At 49.4% G+C, this 13,538-nt stretch overlaps 1 protein-coding gene and 1 long non-coding RNA gene across 11 annotated transcripts in view; one reads left to right on the plus strand and one right to left on the minus strand.

Annotated features, from left to right (window-relative positions):
- Window positions 1-13,538, minus strand: part of LOC105489409 (mitogen-activated protein kinase 4) — a 179,016-nt gene that overhangs the window by 76,271 nt on the left and 89,207 nt on the right. For 2 of the 10 annotated variants that reach the window (XM_011754221.3, XM_011754218.3), the window contains exon 1: window positions 5,854-8,710. The exons of the other annotated variants lie outside the window; for them this stretch is intronic. The gene's annotated coding sequence lies outside the window, so the exon portion shown is untranslated. Of the gene's footprint in view, window positions 1-5,853; window positions 8,711-13,538 lie in introns of those variants that run through there. 10 annotated transcript variants of the gene reach the window in all.
- LOC105489410 (uncharacterized) lies at window positions 725-8,758 on the plus strand. The gene is made up of 4 exons (XR_011616880.1): window positions 725-1,156; window positions 1,241-1,322; window positions 4,356-4,502; window positions 8,679-8,758. It is a non-coding gene; the product is annotated as an uncharacterized lncRNA (long non-coding RNA).

Genomic DNA, 13,538 nt, shown 5'->3' on the forward strand with positions numbered 1-13,538 from the left:
TTTTAAATCCCTGCAGCCTGAGTAGGGGCTAAAAGCAGGGGTTCAAGGCAGGAGGCCACACAGGCTCCCGAAAGCATAATGACCAGAGGCGTTTCCTCACCAAGGAAAGAACTGCTGTGTAATCGCTGATCTTTACCATTGAGACTCAGCTGGGTCTTCTCTCAGCAGGACCCCCAGGAATGAGGAGAAACAACTCTCCCTGGCCTTCTGGCTTTTGAAATTAAGCGCTGCTCCCTCCACCCTGGAGGAGTGCAGGTTGCAGTGGTGCATGTGGAGTGACCTGTGCACACTCAGAAACTCATTTTCCTTTGCGGAAACTCTGATATGTGGGCAGATGGCTGCTCCTAATGGTGCCGCCCATGATGCCAACCATGGGCTACATTCCCTATGCCTGTGCCTGTCTCGTGCCCAGCACCATTCCCAGCCTAGGACCTGGGATGACCCTTCACACACACCAGCCAGCAGGGCACCAACTGACCTGAGCCAAAAGCCCAGCTTAGTCTAAAATAAATAGGTCTCAAGCAGAGGAACCACTGACAGGCTCTGCTGCCCATGATGGGCCTCAGGTGAGCCCTCTCCCGCTGGGACGTGTGGGCCTGTGGTGACTGCAAATGTCTTAAGGTCCCTGGGAGGCAGTGAGGCCACCCACCCTGGGCTGTGTTTCCCTTGTACGGTTTTCTAAAGAACACGCCTGTGGGGACACTGCTGAGAAAGAAACAGGAGGGGACCCTGTTGTCTTCACCTCCCTGAGGTGGGGTGGTTAGAGGAAAGAATTGAGGGAGGGAAGAGAAGTTTGCAGAAGGAACATCAGATGCTGGGTGGGGAGTTCCCTCCTCCCCAAAGAGCAAAATCTCCAGGAGCGTTCGGGCTTTGCTCTGTTTTTCCTTTTGAAAATTACGTAACCAGCCAGGGAGAACAAAGCCTTCCCATGCCTCTCAGCGATACTAAAATAGCACGGAGAGAAATTCCGGCTGCCTCATCGGAACTCCAGCTCCACATCAGCAAAGCTGAGGAAGGGGAGCATCTGGGTCCCTGCGTGGGAAGTCTGGGAGCCGGTGGCCGCGGGCACAGCACCAGCTGCACAGAGGCCCCTGCCCAGGCTGGAGGCTGAGTCCAGCTTCTGGTCGGCAAGTGTCCAAGGGGGCATTTGCAGCAGGTGTGTAAATCCTTCTGATTTTAACCAACTCCTGCAACATTTGACCCTTGTAGATTCAAGGGGAAACTTCTTTTCTTTTTAAAGAAAGGAGATCTGAGATAGCAGAAGATGGTGGCCTCCTTCAAAATCTAAATCAGTGCAATTATGACTTCAGCGGCTAAATAAGGTGAGGCCCTATTTGGGGCTTGCTTTGTTCGGGCTGTGTTCTGAAGGGAAGTGATCCCAGCCAGGTCTGAGCTTCTCAGAGGCAGAGCCTGCATCTTTATTTCTCCCACACTTGCTTGAGTACTTATTGAATGGTGCCTGCAGGCCACTGTGCCTTCCCTGAATTGGGATATAACTCTGTGAGCCCACATCTAATAAGCCATCTTGGGAATGCAGAAAGTCCTCTGGCAGCTCAGTGTTCAGACCTGAGTTTTCCTGCCAAATTTTGGGATCCATAAACAGGACCACTTACTTTCTACCTGCAGGGTTAGCCCATGGCAGGGATGCTCAAAGATCCTTGGCTTGTAGCTACAGGAGTCCGTATTATCTTGCTTTCGACCAAAATGGCAAATGTGTGCCATATATATTACTATCACTCCATTTTGTGCCTATGGCAGACATTGATACTCAGTCATGACTCTCTCCTGATGAGCCAGGAGAATCAAAGTCCTTCTAAAACAGCACTCCTGAGAGCCTCTGCCAAGCACCTGGAGCTGGCACTCAGGTGGAGCCTACCTGCATCGGTGGCCTGGACTCTGACCTCACGCTCCCATTGCTAACGGGTTCTTTGTCTCTGGCACCAAGCCCTGCCTTGTTCCCCAGGCACACAGTCCAACTCAGCTAGCATTTATTGAGGGCCTCCTAGGTGCTGGGCATAGTCATACACATTCAACAACGTTTAAGTTGAAGTTTCATTAGTTACATTGTGAGGTAGGTGTAACTATTCTCAGTAGATGAATCAACTCAGCACAGCACGTGGTACACAGTAGGTGCCCTGCAGGTGCCCGTTCTCCTCTGCTTCCTTCCATTTTGCAGAGAGTTGAAATGACTTCCTCTAGGTCACACCTTAGAAGGTAGAGCCTGGGGTCTAAACTAGGCATGGTTCCAACACCAGTGAACTCTGCCATCTCCCATGGGGCTTCCTGTTACAGAGCACTCTTGAGCATCCTTGAGTGCTTGCTTCTGTTTTTCTAATTTTCTCAGTTTCTTGGAGAAGGATTTACCTTGCTTCCTTAACTCATCTTGGGAACTGACATCCTTTGTCACTGTCTCTAGCCTCTGATCTCCAGTCTCCCTGAACTCTACTCACCAGTCATAAAAGGTATCTTTCAGCCCATAGATAATGTCACATTTCCCTTGCCTCTGGGCCTTCACACTTGCTGTTCCTTTTGTCAGGAAAACCTGTTCCTTTTGTTAGGGAAACTGCCCCACTTCTCTTCGCCTGGTTCATTTTTTTTTTTTTTTTTTTTTTTTTTTTTTGAGACTAGGGTCTTGCTCTGTCACCCAGGCTAATGTGCAGTGGCTCGATCATAGCTCAGTGCAGCCTCAAACTCCTGGGCTTAAGAGCTCCTCCTGCCTTAGTCTCCTGAGTAGCCAGGACTACAGGTGCATGCCACCATGTCCAGCTAGGTTTTTTTCTTTTTTAAGTTTTGTAGACATAGGTTTCATCATGTTACCCAGGCTGGTCTCGAACTCCTGGGCTCAAGCAATCTTCCTGCCTCAACCTCCCAAGGTACTGGGATTACAGGTGTAATTCACACCCAGCCACTAATTCTTATGCATCCTTTAGGTCTAAGTTTAAATGTCCCTTCCTCCAGGAAGCCTTCCCTGATGTCTCTTTTCCCTTCCCAGACTAGCTTATCTTTTCAGGCTGTGTCCCTCTCTTAGCCCTTTTATGTCGCTTTTCTCTCTGTTTCAGTTTTAACTACTGTGTTCGATGTTTGACTGGAAGTGCAGTGAGGGCAGGAACTCCATCATGTGTATCGCTCTATTCTCAGCACCTAATTCCTAACCTACTGCATCAATATTAATATCTGAGCAGTGTAAATGCATTCCCAGAAGCTCCACACTCCAGACCATAGTTTACAAATCCAAATTTGTAATACTGACTTCTTTCTACCCGCTGAGGGATACCAACCAGACATGAGAATTTCACAAGTCTTATCTGATTTAAATCCTGGATTCAGTCCCTTTAAATTTCACAGAGTTCTTTACTTCTTTCCACCCAGCCCAGCCTGCCTCTTACCCAGGTGCACCGGCTCCTTATCCAGCTGACGCATGTGCATGGTTACCTCCTACTATTCCCGGGAGGCTAATCATTTGCAGGGGTTATGCTCAGAGGCAACAAGAAATCATTCCTAGAGCAGAAAAAAGTGATCCCTCTCCCAGTGATTGCATCTCCCTGTTTTCTGGTGACAGAACTCGTATTTTGACAGGTCAGGTCAACAATCCCTGGACCATACGGGGCTGTCAGAATCCAGGAAAGTCAGGGAGCCAGGAGGCCTGGATTCTGGTCCTACCACTGCCTGTGAGCACTCCAGCAAGAAGTCTCATCGTTGTGAAGTGGGAATAATCACACTGCCCACTTACTCAAGAGAGGACAATTGGGCTGGCAATACAGATGTGCTTCCAATAATAAGTACAGTCATGACCACAACCCAATGATACCAAAGTGAACAGCACCCATCATGACATTAAGTGGGCTATAGGGGCTGGAAGTGTGACCCCTTCTCCTGCCTTGGGCAAGTCTCAACATGCCTCCAGTAGTAGGGTGGCTTCAACATGAGAAGAGGTGAAACCACTGCACATGTGTTTTGAGTTTCTTTTCTGTGAGAGTTGGGAATGGAGACTGGCGGGGAGCCTCAGGCTGAATTATTTCTTTTTTTTTTTTTTTTTTTTTGAGACGGAGTCTCGCTCTGTCGCCCAGACTGGAGTGCAGTGGCGCGATCTCGGCTCACTGCAAGCTCCGCCTCCCGGGTTCACGTCATTCTCCTGCCTCAGCCTCCGGAGTAGCTGGGACTACAGGCGCCCGCCACCACGCCCGGCTAATTTCTTTTTGTATTTTTAGTAGAGACGGGGTTTCACCGTGTTAGCCAGGATGGTCTCGATCTCCTGACCTTGTGATCCGCCCGCCTCGGCCTCCCAAAGTGCTGGGATTACAGGCTTGAGCCACCGCGCCCGGCCCAGGCTGAATTATTTCTATCTTCTCTTCCAGGACACGCAGAGATATCCAGCCCGGGGTGTGGGGTATTAAGGAATGAATCTACAACGAATTGCCAACTGACTGACCAAGTCCATTATGGTGACAGCATTCACTCGGGTCTAACTTCCTGACTGCCGCCATGTGTCCGCTGCCCTCTCTGTGAGCGCCTCCTTCATGGAAAGGTTATGAAACCCAGAAAGTCAGACCCACATGCCACAGAGATCACATCGTAGGGACGTGAGCACTGGAGTGGAAACGTGTGGTTGTATACTTGCTTTTGTACTTTGCTCCTTGCTCTAGCAGGAGGGATACCAGGGAGTGCATTGGTCTCCTAGGAACAGTGAATCCCCTGCAGGCCCGTAGCATATTCCACACACCCACAACCCTGTTAGTCTTGATGGTCAGGGCCCGTGGGAGGCCATCGGATCACAGCACATGTGGTGAGAGTGGGAGAGAACTGGTCAGCCTCCAGGTAAAAAGCTCCCTGGAGGGAGATGGCAAGGCATGAGGCTCTACCGCCTGGGTGGGGAGCGGACAAGAAAGCAGTGGAGCTCATGGATCCAGGGAGATGGGCAGTGGCGAACCCACTCTAAGCTCTCAGATGAGGCAAAGAACAGGAGCCTCGACAGGGACCCCAGTTTCCCCAGCAGCACCTGCGTTCCTTGCTGGTTTGGTTTCATGCTGGAAAAGCTGACCATCCAGCCTTCAGGCGTTAGTCAGTTCATACTAATTACAGCAGGAACCCAGGCAACTGAAGTCCAGAAAGGGGAAAGGACTCCGCCAAGGTCACTCCTGTGTTTTGGCGGCAGGCCCATCCCATTTTGGCATTTCTTGGGCATCAGGCTAACTTTATAGGGCATCCTCCGTCAGGTGAGGAAGGGGAGCCTGACCCAGCCAGCAAAGGCCCATGCATGGCCAGGATTGGCCAACTGTAAAGAACCAGATCCTCCTCCTCAAATAACTAAGTCCTAACTTTCTATCAGGAAAGAAAGAGTCACATATGGACCGTGTGGCAGCGGCTACCAGCATTCCAAACCAGAATCCTCTCCCTTCACTAAAACAGAGCTGCAGCCAGGCTGCCCTCAGGGAGCGATGGTAGAAGGGGACTGAGAATTAACCCTGTCCTGGTAAGGATGTGCAGGGCTGGGGCCTAGGACAGCACTTGGCCTCCACTGGGGCCCAGCCAGTGTTTGCTGGGGGAGAAAAGCATCAATTCATTCTAGTGTGAGATTGGAGAGCCAAGCCCCCTTAAGGTCAGGTACAAAATATGCCTCTGTTCAGGTGTAACCAAGACAGTGAATGAATCACAGGAATGTGGACAGTCTCATGTCCACATGCATCAGTGGGAAACAAAACACTCAGCATCCTGATGATACAAGCCAGGGTGCAGGCCCAGGCTAGGGGAGCAGGGACAAAGAGGAGGAGCTAGGGAGAGGAAAAGAGGAGAGAGAAAGAAGGCGGGTAGTGGAAGGGGGGCAACGGGTAGAAGGAGGTCGAGTGAGGATCTTACCTCCAGCCCCAGAGGCAGCTGCCTGTCTTCTTTTTGAGTTGCTTGGCCATCATTAGCACTCAGGACACACAGACGCACTATTCTCACTGCCTGGGAGCCTTGGACATACACATTGATCTAGTCCTCAATGCAGAATATGCTGCAACCTTGACAACAACAGCAGCACAGTAGCTTGACCAATGCAATCCTGCCAGCAGCCAAGAACCCTACAGTTCTCCTTGGTACTGGGAGTCCGGGGCAGGAACTGGTTTAACCTGCACAGTGTAGTTATTTCACTGGGAACCCAGATCAGAGCTGGCACCCCAGCCAACACACTTGGATATTTGGCATGCAGCGGGCTGGGTAGTGACGCACTAAAGCATTCCTTTGCCTCTACACACTCCAGATAAATGAACCTCAGGGTTTCATGAGTTCTCAAGAACCAGCAGAAACCAGGCTCTGTCTTGTTGCTATGACCTGGGGTCCTTATGTGCTGGGAACAAGAGGAAGTCAATGGGTTTGTGCAGGAGCTGCCTGGGGAAGGTCTCAGCCAGCCTGCAGGCTTATGTAGAGTCCTACTTCCAAGCTACCCTTTGGGAGGAAGAGTGCTTGATAGATATTGCCTTTAACCCAATGCATGGGCCAGAGCAATGGGGCTCAGAAAAGTACTTAAGGTACTTATACGCATCATGCACAGAGCTTCCTTATGGAACAAACATGTAGAGGTAAAGGCTGGACAGGGAGAGGTGGGGCTGGATCCAGGTCAGCATAGGTGGGAGGAGCTGCCTCTCCTGTGCTGGTCACTTCCCACCTGGAGGAAACCAGCTGAGGCTGTTGTCACCTAGCCTGGCAGGAGGGGATAGAACTCTCACCTGTCCAATGCGAACCTTCTGGGTGGGAGGCAGATTGCTTTTAGAACTAGGTTTTATTATATTGCCAATGACAAAATCATTTTCTTTTTTCAAGGAGTGATGTCAATTGTTTTTCGTTCTGAATCAGTTTCAGCTGCCTGAATTGCAAATTAGGATCCCGAGTGTGGGTGTGGGTAGACAGAGAGTCTGAGGACACCTCAAAGGGCCTAGCCTCAGAAAGCCTGAAGAGCAACCCAAATGGGTCTCACACGGGACTGAACCGAGGGCCCCTGGAGGGTCAGATCAGTAGGGTTGGGATAGAGGATTGGCACCCAGGGCCTACCACCATTCCTAGGTTTAGTTTTATAAGGCAAGTGTTTCTCTGACATAAAACAAAAAGCAAAACAAATCGCTGACTTTGAGAGTGATCTCTTTTCACCCTGTGGATCATTTTGTCTTTTCTTTGACATAATTGCAGAGAGGCGTAGAGTCCCAGCTTCAACTCTACCCTCACCCAGGCTCCAAGGACCTAAGGTTCCCTTTGCCTTCCTTTGAGTTGTCAGCAAAGGTGGCTGGGAGTAAGGCCTGGGACAGTCTTGCTGACCTCCCCCCACGAGGCCATCTCCTAGGGCAACCGTAGTGAGGGCAGGGGTGAGGCTACAGTAAAGCAGGGAGGTAAAGCCTTGTCGTGGCGATACTGCAGCCTTTCCCCTTTCATCCACCCTGCTTTAGGGTAGGTCCTGGACATCTCTAAATACCTAGATTCTACATCATGCCACCTCGAGCTTTTATCCCCTGCAGCAGCTGAGTGTGAGAACCATTCACTTTTGCTTTCCTACAGCAGAGAGCACTTAGGATCTGTGGCATCCCTCAATGAATATGTTCAGAATAAACCCTGCAATGCTCTCTCTGCCGCTTTCCTGCATCCCCTGCAATCCGTTCTCCTTTCCTTGATTATTCCTAAAACATATCTATTCATTTCATTCTATTAAAAAGTTTTTTTGAATAGCTCTCCACTGTCCCACAGGTTCCTCACATGCAAGCTCCTCACACAGCCCCCACAGTCACGCCTGCACCTGTCTTCCCACTCTCCAGAGGCTGCCCCCCACACCACAGCCACACAGAATGGGGTGATCTTCCCTGATTCACCACATTCTCCACACATGCAGGTCCACCTGCTTATGACACTGTCCTCTCTGTTTGCCTGGAGCAACCCTGCTCATGCTGTGCTGAAATGTTACCCTGACACCTTCAGAGTTAACATCCTTCCACTTCACAGAGCACAATGCATACACCCACAGTGCTTATCTCACGGGACTCTCTCGCTCGCTCTGTCTCTCTCTCTCTGGGTCTTTCTTCCCATCATACTGGGAATCCCAAGAGCAAAAGCATGGTGTCTAGATTTACCCTTATACCTCCAACCATGTATGGTTTCTGGCATGTAGTATATGCTCAATAAAAAGTTGATGAATAAGAGATAATGCAGGGGTGGGAATGGGCCTAGGGACTTGAGAGTGGCAAGTGTTTGGAAGAGGTGCTTGGGGGAAGTGAATCATAAAGGTGCCCTTTACTGAAGGGTGGGATTTACTGGGGGGAACCATGGGTCAGCTCTCTAGAATGACAGCAGGGGCTTAAGAGGAACATGTGGAATGAATGGTTGAGCACTGAAGACCAGGCTGGGCTCACAGACTACAATGGCACAGCAGGCAGGAACTGTGGCAAAGGACAGAGGATGGGGAGGTCAGGAAGGAGCTGAACGAGGTGTGGAAAGAGGAATAAACTCAGTAGGGGTGTGAGAGTTCAGTGGCACCGAAAGAAGCTGGGAGCAGAGAAGGGATTGAGCCGACAGTAGAATCCTGGTAACAGCACGCACTCTCTCAGGCACCACACACAGGCAAGGCTTCAAATGACACGGCACGAAGACTAGCTTAGAAGAAAACCTGGACAGCAACTGCACACCACTCCCTCGGGAGTTCATTTCTTTTTCTTCTCCAGGCTTTCAGATCGTCGCACGGACAAACTCAAGATGCTGAATCCGGGTTGTTTACAAAACTGAGTACAAGTTACATCCTCAGGCTCATTTCTCAACTTCCCTCCCTCAGGAGCAGCCACACCGCAAGACATTGTGTAGCTTACAGACCATTTTCAATAAATCCTCCTTACGAATCATTTTGCCTGATTCTTCTGGAAGCCTCAGCTGCCAGAGACAGTTCTTTTATTGTTTGGTAACCCCATGGATAGCAATAACATTAAGATGAAAACGCATTTGCAAAGCAACTTTCACTGTCCAAAGCACTTGCACGAGGCATTATTGAATATTTAATACTTTCATATAATATTTATCGAGCATCACTATGTACCAGGCAGTGAAGACCCAGTCCTGGGCCCCATGGAACTTACAGTCTGGGGGTGGAGGGGCACATGTGATGCAAGTAATGGCAAAAAATGCAGATGATCACAACTGTGATAAGTGTATGATGGAAAAGTACAGGATGGAGGTAGCAAGGAGACCATTACTTTGGGGAGAAACAGCAGGCTCCCTGAGAAGTGACATTTAAATTGAAGAGTGAGTAGAGGCTATCCAGGAGGTGGGCAAGGGTTGATAGCATGACCTTGAGAAGTCTGTTTCTGAAGGAACAGAGAGATGGCTAGAGAGATAGATCCTGCTGGGCCATGGGAGGCCACAGGTAGAAAAATGAGGTTGAGGAAAGAAGTGGGGCCAGATGGGGAGGACCTATTGTGCTCCCCTGTGAGAAAGCTTGAGCAAGGGGCATCATCATTATCTGTCCTGTGAGGACACAGCAGCTTCCCGGTTGGGTTCGCTGGAGCCCTGGGGACAGAGATCATCGCAGGCCCTGCTGAAAGTCTTTGCGGCTCCCGTCCCTCTGCAGCTCCACTTTGTCTGTGTTCGGAGGTCCAGGCTCGGTGCTACTCTGTTCCATTCCATGCTTCCAGTGGGACCCCTCACTCAGGATGGCCGGCCCCAGGTGTGTTTCCAGGGTACAGACGACCCAAGGACACAGTAGAAGGAAGTCACTCTGACCACCAGAAAACAGCCAAGGGTAAGTGACCCTTGCAATGCTCCATTTAAGGAAGTAAAGATGCCTATGTGAGTTGCTGGAAAACGATGGGAGAAGGCAAAGGCCCAGGGAGGAAGAGCTTCAGGGACGGCCTTGGCTGGAAAGCGGAAGGGGAATCTCGGAGGGGAGGTGACTCTAGCAGGGAGTTGAGAATCTCTGGCTTAAAAAAAAACAAACTCTCAGCTCAAGTCTGACTTCTGCCACTTACAGATGCTGTGATGTTGAGCCTCAGTTTCCTCGCCTGTTAGCTGGGAGTGATGCCTTCCATTTTTATCCCACAGGGCTTTTGTAAGAGTTAAAAGCAACAGCTATGAAGGCAGTGTGAAAACTAAAAATACCACACAAAAGATTGCTGAAATAATCACATATATACCATTTACCTTCCAAACTAGACAGCAATAACAGGAAACAATGTACTTCATCTAACTTCAAAATGATACTCCTAGGAACACGCCATTATTACCTCCACCTTACACATGGGAAAACTGAGGTATGTACTGGTTAAGAAACTTGCCCAAGCACACCCATCTGGACAGTGGCAGAGCTGGGCCCAAAACCCCAGCCTTCCACCCTCAGACGCCATGCCCTCAACCATTAGGCTCTGCTGCCTGAGTGAATTAAATGCACTAGGACACCTACTAAGAGCCATCCTGACCATGGGGCCAGTGTACTGAGTGACACAATTAAATTCCCATTAGCTTGCCATGCGCCCCTTTTCAAGGGACTGCCCTTCTCCGGCTCTGTTTCCTTTTGAGGTAAGAACAGGACTCCTCTAAGTAGGCTCATTGTAGAAAAAGAAAAAATTAAAACAAGGTAACTGTGGCTGCCACTGCTGGTGTGGAATGGCTGTGACTGTATAGAGTGTTTAATAATCACACACATTCATGCACTGATTCTCATATGCCCATCTCTCCTCCAACCCGAACACAGCAAAATCATCTCTGCTAATTTTGAGAGCTCACAGTGCTGTCATTTCTAAGGCCACTATGGACAGTACATTGGCATTCACCTCTCATCTTTAATCTCAGCTGTCATTTCTAAGGCCAGTATGGATGGTGCATTGGCATTCATCTCTCCTGTGGACCGCGCGTGGGCATTCATCTCTCCTATTGACGGCACGCTGGTGTGCACTTCTCATCTTTAATCCCAGTGCTGTAGATGTTCAGCAGAAAGCTCCCTCGCCTCTGAGGGTGTCTTTTGCCATATCCCACCTTCCACCAGTTCTGCCTGCCACTCTCTCCCAGCCACCCACTCCCTGGCCTGCAGGTCTCTCCTTCTCCTGCTCTCCCACACTTTCCCTCTAGGTGGCTCTCCCCTGTGAATCCCCATCCCATCCATTATCCTCCACTGCAAGTTTGAGCGGTGTCCCCGTAGGATAACCATGTGGCAGCTTCTAGAAGAGGATGGAGGTGGGAGTGAGTGGGATGATGGGGGAATAGCACATCTTATGAAAATGGTAAAAAAACATCTATCGGCCTAGTTCCAAGGTCGCTTGCTGTTCCTTTTCTTTCTCTGTGGTGCCCTCTCTTCCTCCTTTTCAAGCACTCATACTCTTACCTGTTAGCACCCACACTGAGGATTTGAGTTCAGCATTTCTACTAAGATACCAGGTTCCCTTTCCCAGGGGATCTTTATGTTAAGCTTTATCTCTATGGAATGAAAATCCACATCCTGGTTATAAATGTTAGGCATCACTTTGGATATTTTGGCGATGGGAAAAATGGCTTTCAGCACATTAAAAATGACATCATAGAGGCCATTTCCAGGGCTTGGAGAGAAAGGAAGAGGGAGGGGAAAGGAGTCCTTTGGAGCAGTGGGTAAAGGATAAGGTAAGGAAAGCAGTTCCTGCCCTGTGTCTGTTCTCCCTGCTCTAGGAACTCCTGAGGCTTTTGCTGCATGACTGAACAGGTTTGGGGCCCTCCAGATACCAATGGCAAGTGTGACTTTGTCCCCAGCCAGCTAGCAGATCCTCGCCACTCAGGGATTCCAATCTAGTGATTACCCTCCCACCTCCTGACCCTCAGTCTTCCTGTCAGCTGCTCTCCTGTCTCCCTCAACCTCCCCACGTGTTATTTACAGGGGGAGGCTGTTACTAAGGCAACCAAAGGTGAACATTATTTTATCTATCATGTTCTGTTCCCCCTTCCCTCTCCCAACCAAATGAAACGTTATCTAAGCAAAGTCTCCTCTTCAGTGCAGAAATCTCAAATCCTCTTGGACTCAAGTCCTAATAGAAAGCAGCTGCAAAGAGAAGGGGAGGCAACTCAGATTTGTACTAAGATGCGGACCTGTAGGCATTCATCTCCCTTTCCACCAAGAGGGCATTAAAGTCGATAGGAAGGGGATCTTTTCATCAATATAACCCCATAATGATGAAGAGAGAGGATGGGAACAGTCAGAGGACAAGGGATGTTAAGACATTTCTGAAAGGCAAAGAATTCAGTTGTCTTGGCCCAGACTGCACAGTGAGGTGAGGGTAGGGGTAGGGGCAGCTGTGGAGGATGCCGTCAGCCCCATGGATATTTGGAGAGGACCTAGACAGAGATCAACAAGAGCCAAGGCCAGCAGGTGGGAAGGGCTCAAACCATGGGATTACTTGAGGCTTACATGAAACCACTGAAGCTCGCTTCCCCAACACCCAGACCTCCGTGTGCAAAAAAGCAGGCGATTTCTTCTCCCCTCCCATATCCATCCTCTTAAGCCTCAAGTGGCAGTTCTGAGGGGACAATGTTCCGACTTGCACTGGACAAGAAGATATGGGATGAGAATTAGTGAGGAGGGAATTTATTTTATTTTATTTTATTTAGAGATGGAGCTTCACTCTGTCACACAGGCTAGAGTGCAGTGGCGCAACCTCGACTCACTGCAACCTCTGCTTCCCAGGTTCAAGTGATCCTCCCATCTCAGCCTCCCAAGTAGAGTAACTGGGATTACAAGTGTGCACCACTATGCCTGGCTGATGTTTGCATTTTTAGTAGAGACAGGGTTTCACCATGTTGGCCAGGCTGGTCTCAAACTCCCGACCTCGAGTGATCCGCCTGCCTGGGCCTCCCAAAGTGCTGGGATTACAGGTGTGAGCCACTGTGCCTGGCTGGGAATTGTTTTTAAATAAATTCATAATATAAATGCTACTTACTGGTTTTCAACTTTGAGAATCAATCTGTAGATAAACATGTCACAAACAACATGTAAATGTCATCAACTTTGACAATGTAAAGAAAAAATACAGCAGAAAAAATATTAGGGAGGTAGAGGAAAGAACAAAGGAAGGAAAATAAGTATATTCTCATATTGAGTTGAGAGCTGCTGCTAAAAGTTGACGGGTGGAGAAATGAAAGTTAACGAATAAAGCACCAAAAGGATAATCAACACTAGCGCTTTAAAAAGTCCGAATTACTATCAAAATCAAACATGCTGCAGGCCAGGTGCGGTGGCTCATGCCTGTAATCCCAGCATTTTGGGAGGCCAAGGCGGGTGGATCACCTGAGGTCAGGAGTTCGAGACCAGCCTGGCCAACACTTGCATCTTTGGTGACACTGGCATCCCTAGATAGAACGGTGGTTCCTCATTTGTTTACCTTTATTTTTTGCAGGGGTTCAGTGATGCTGGGCCATGAGATCTGACCTGTGGCACATCTGAACAAGAAACATTCTATCAGGTTCCAATGCAGTATTCAAAGGCCAGATGGTCCCTCTGTGGTTAACACCCTGCAGGGGTTGTTCAACTCATGCTTCCCTGTGTTTATATTTTAGGGCAAAGTTGCTCCTAAAAACAG

This window comes from Macaca nemestrina, chromosome 19, assembly GCF_043159975.1.
Source record: "Macaca nemestrina isolate mMacNem1 chromosome 19, mMacNem.hap1, whole genome shotgun sequence".
In the NCBI taxonomy this organism is placed as follows: domain Eukaryota; kingdom Metazoa; phylum Chordata; class Mammalia; order Primates; family Cercopithecidae; genus Macaca; species Macaca nemestrina.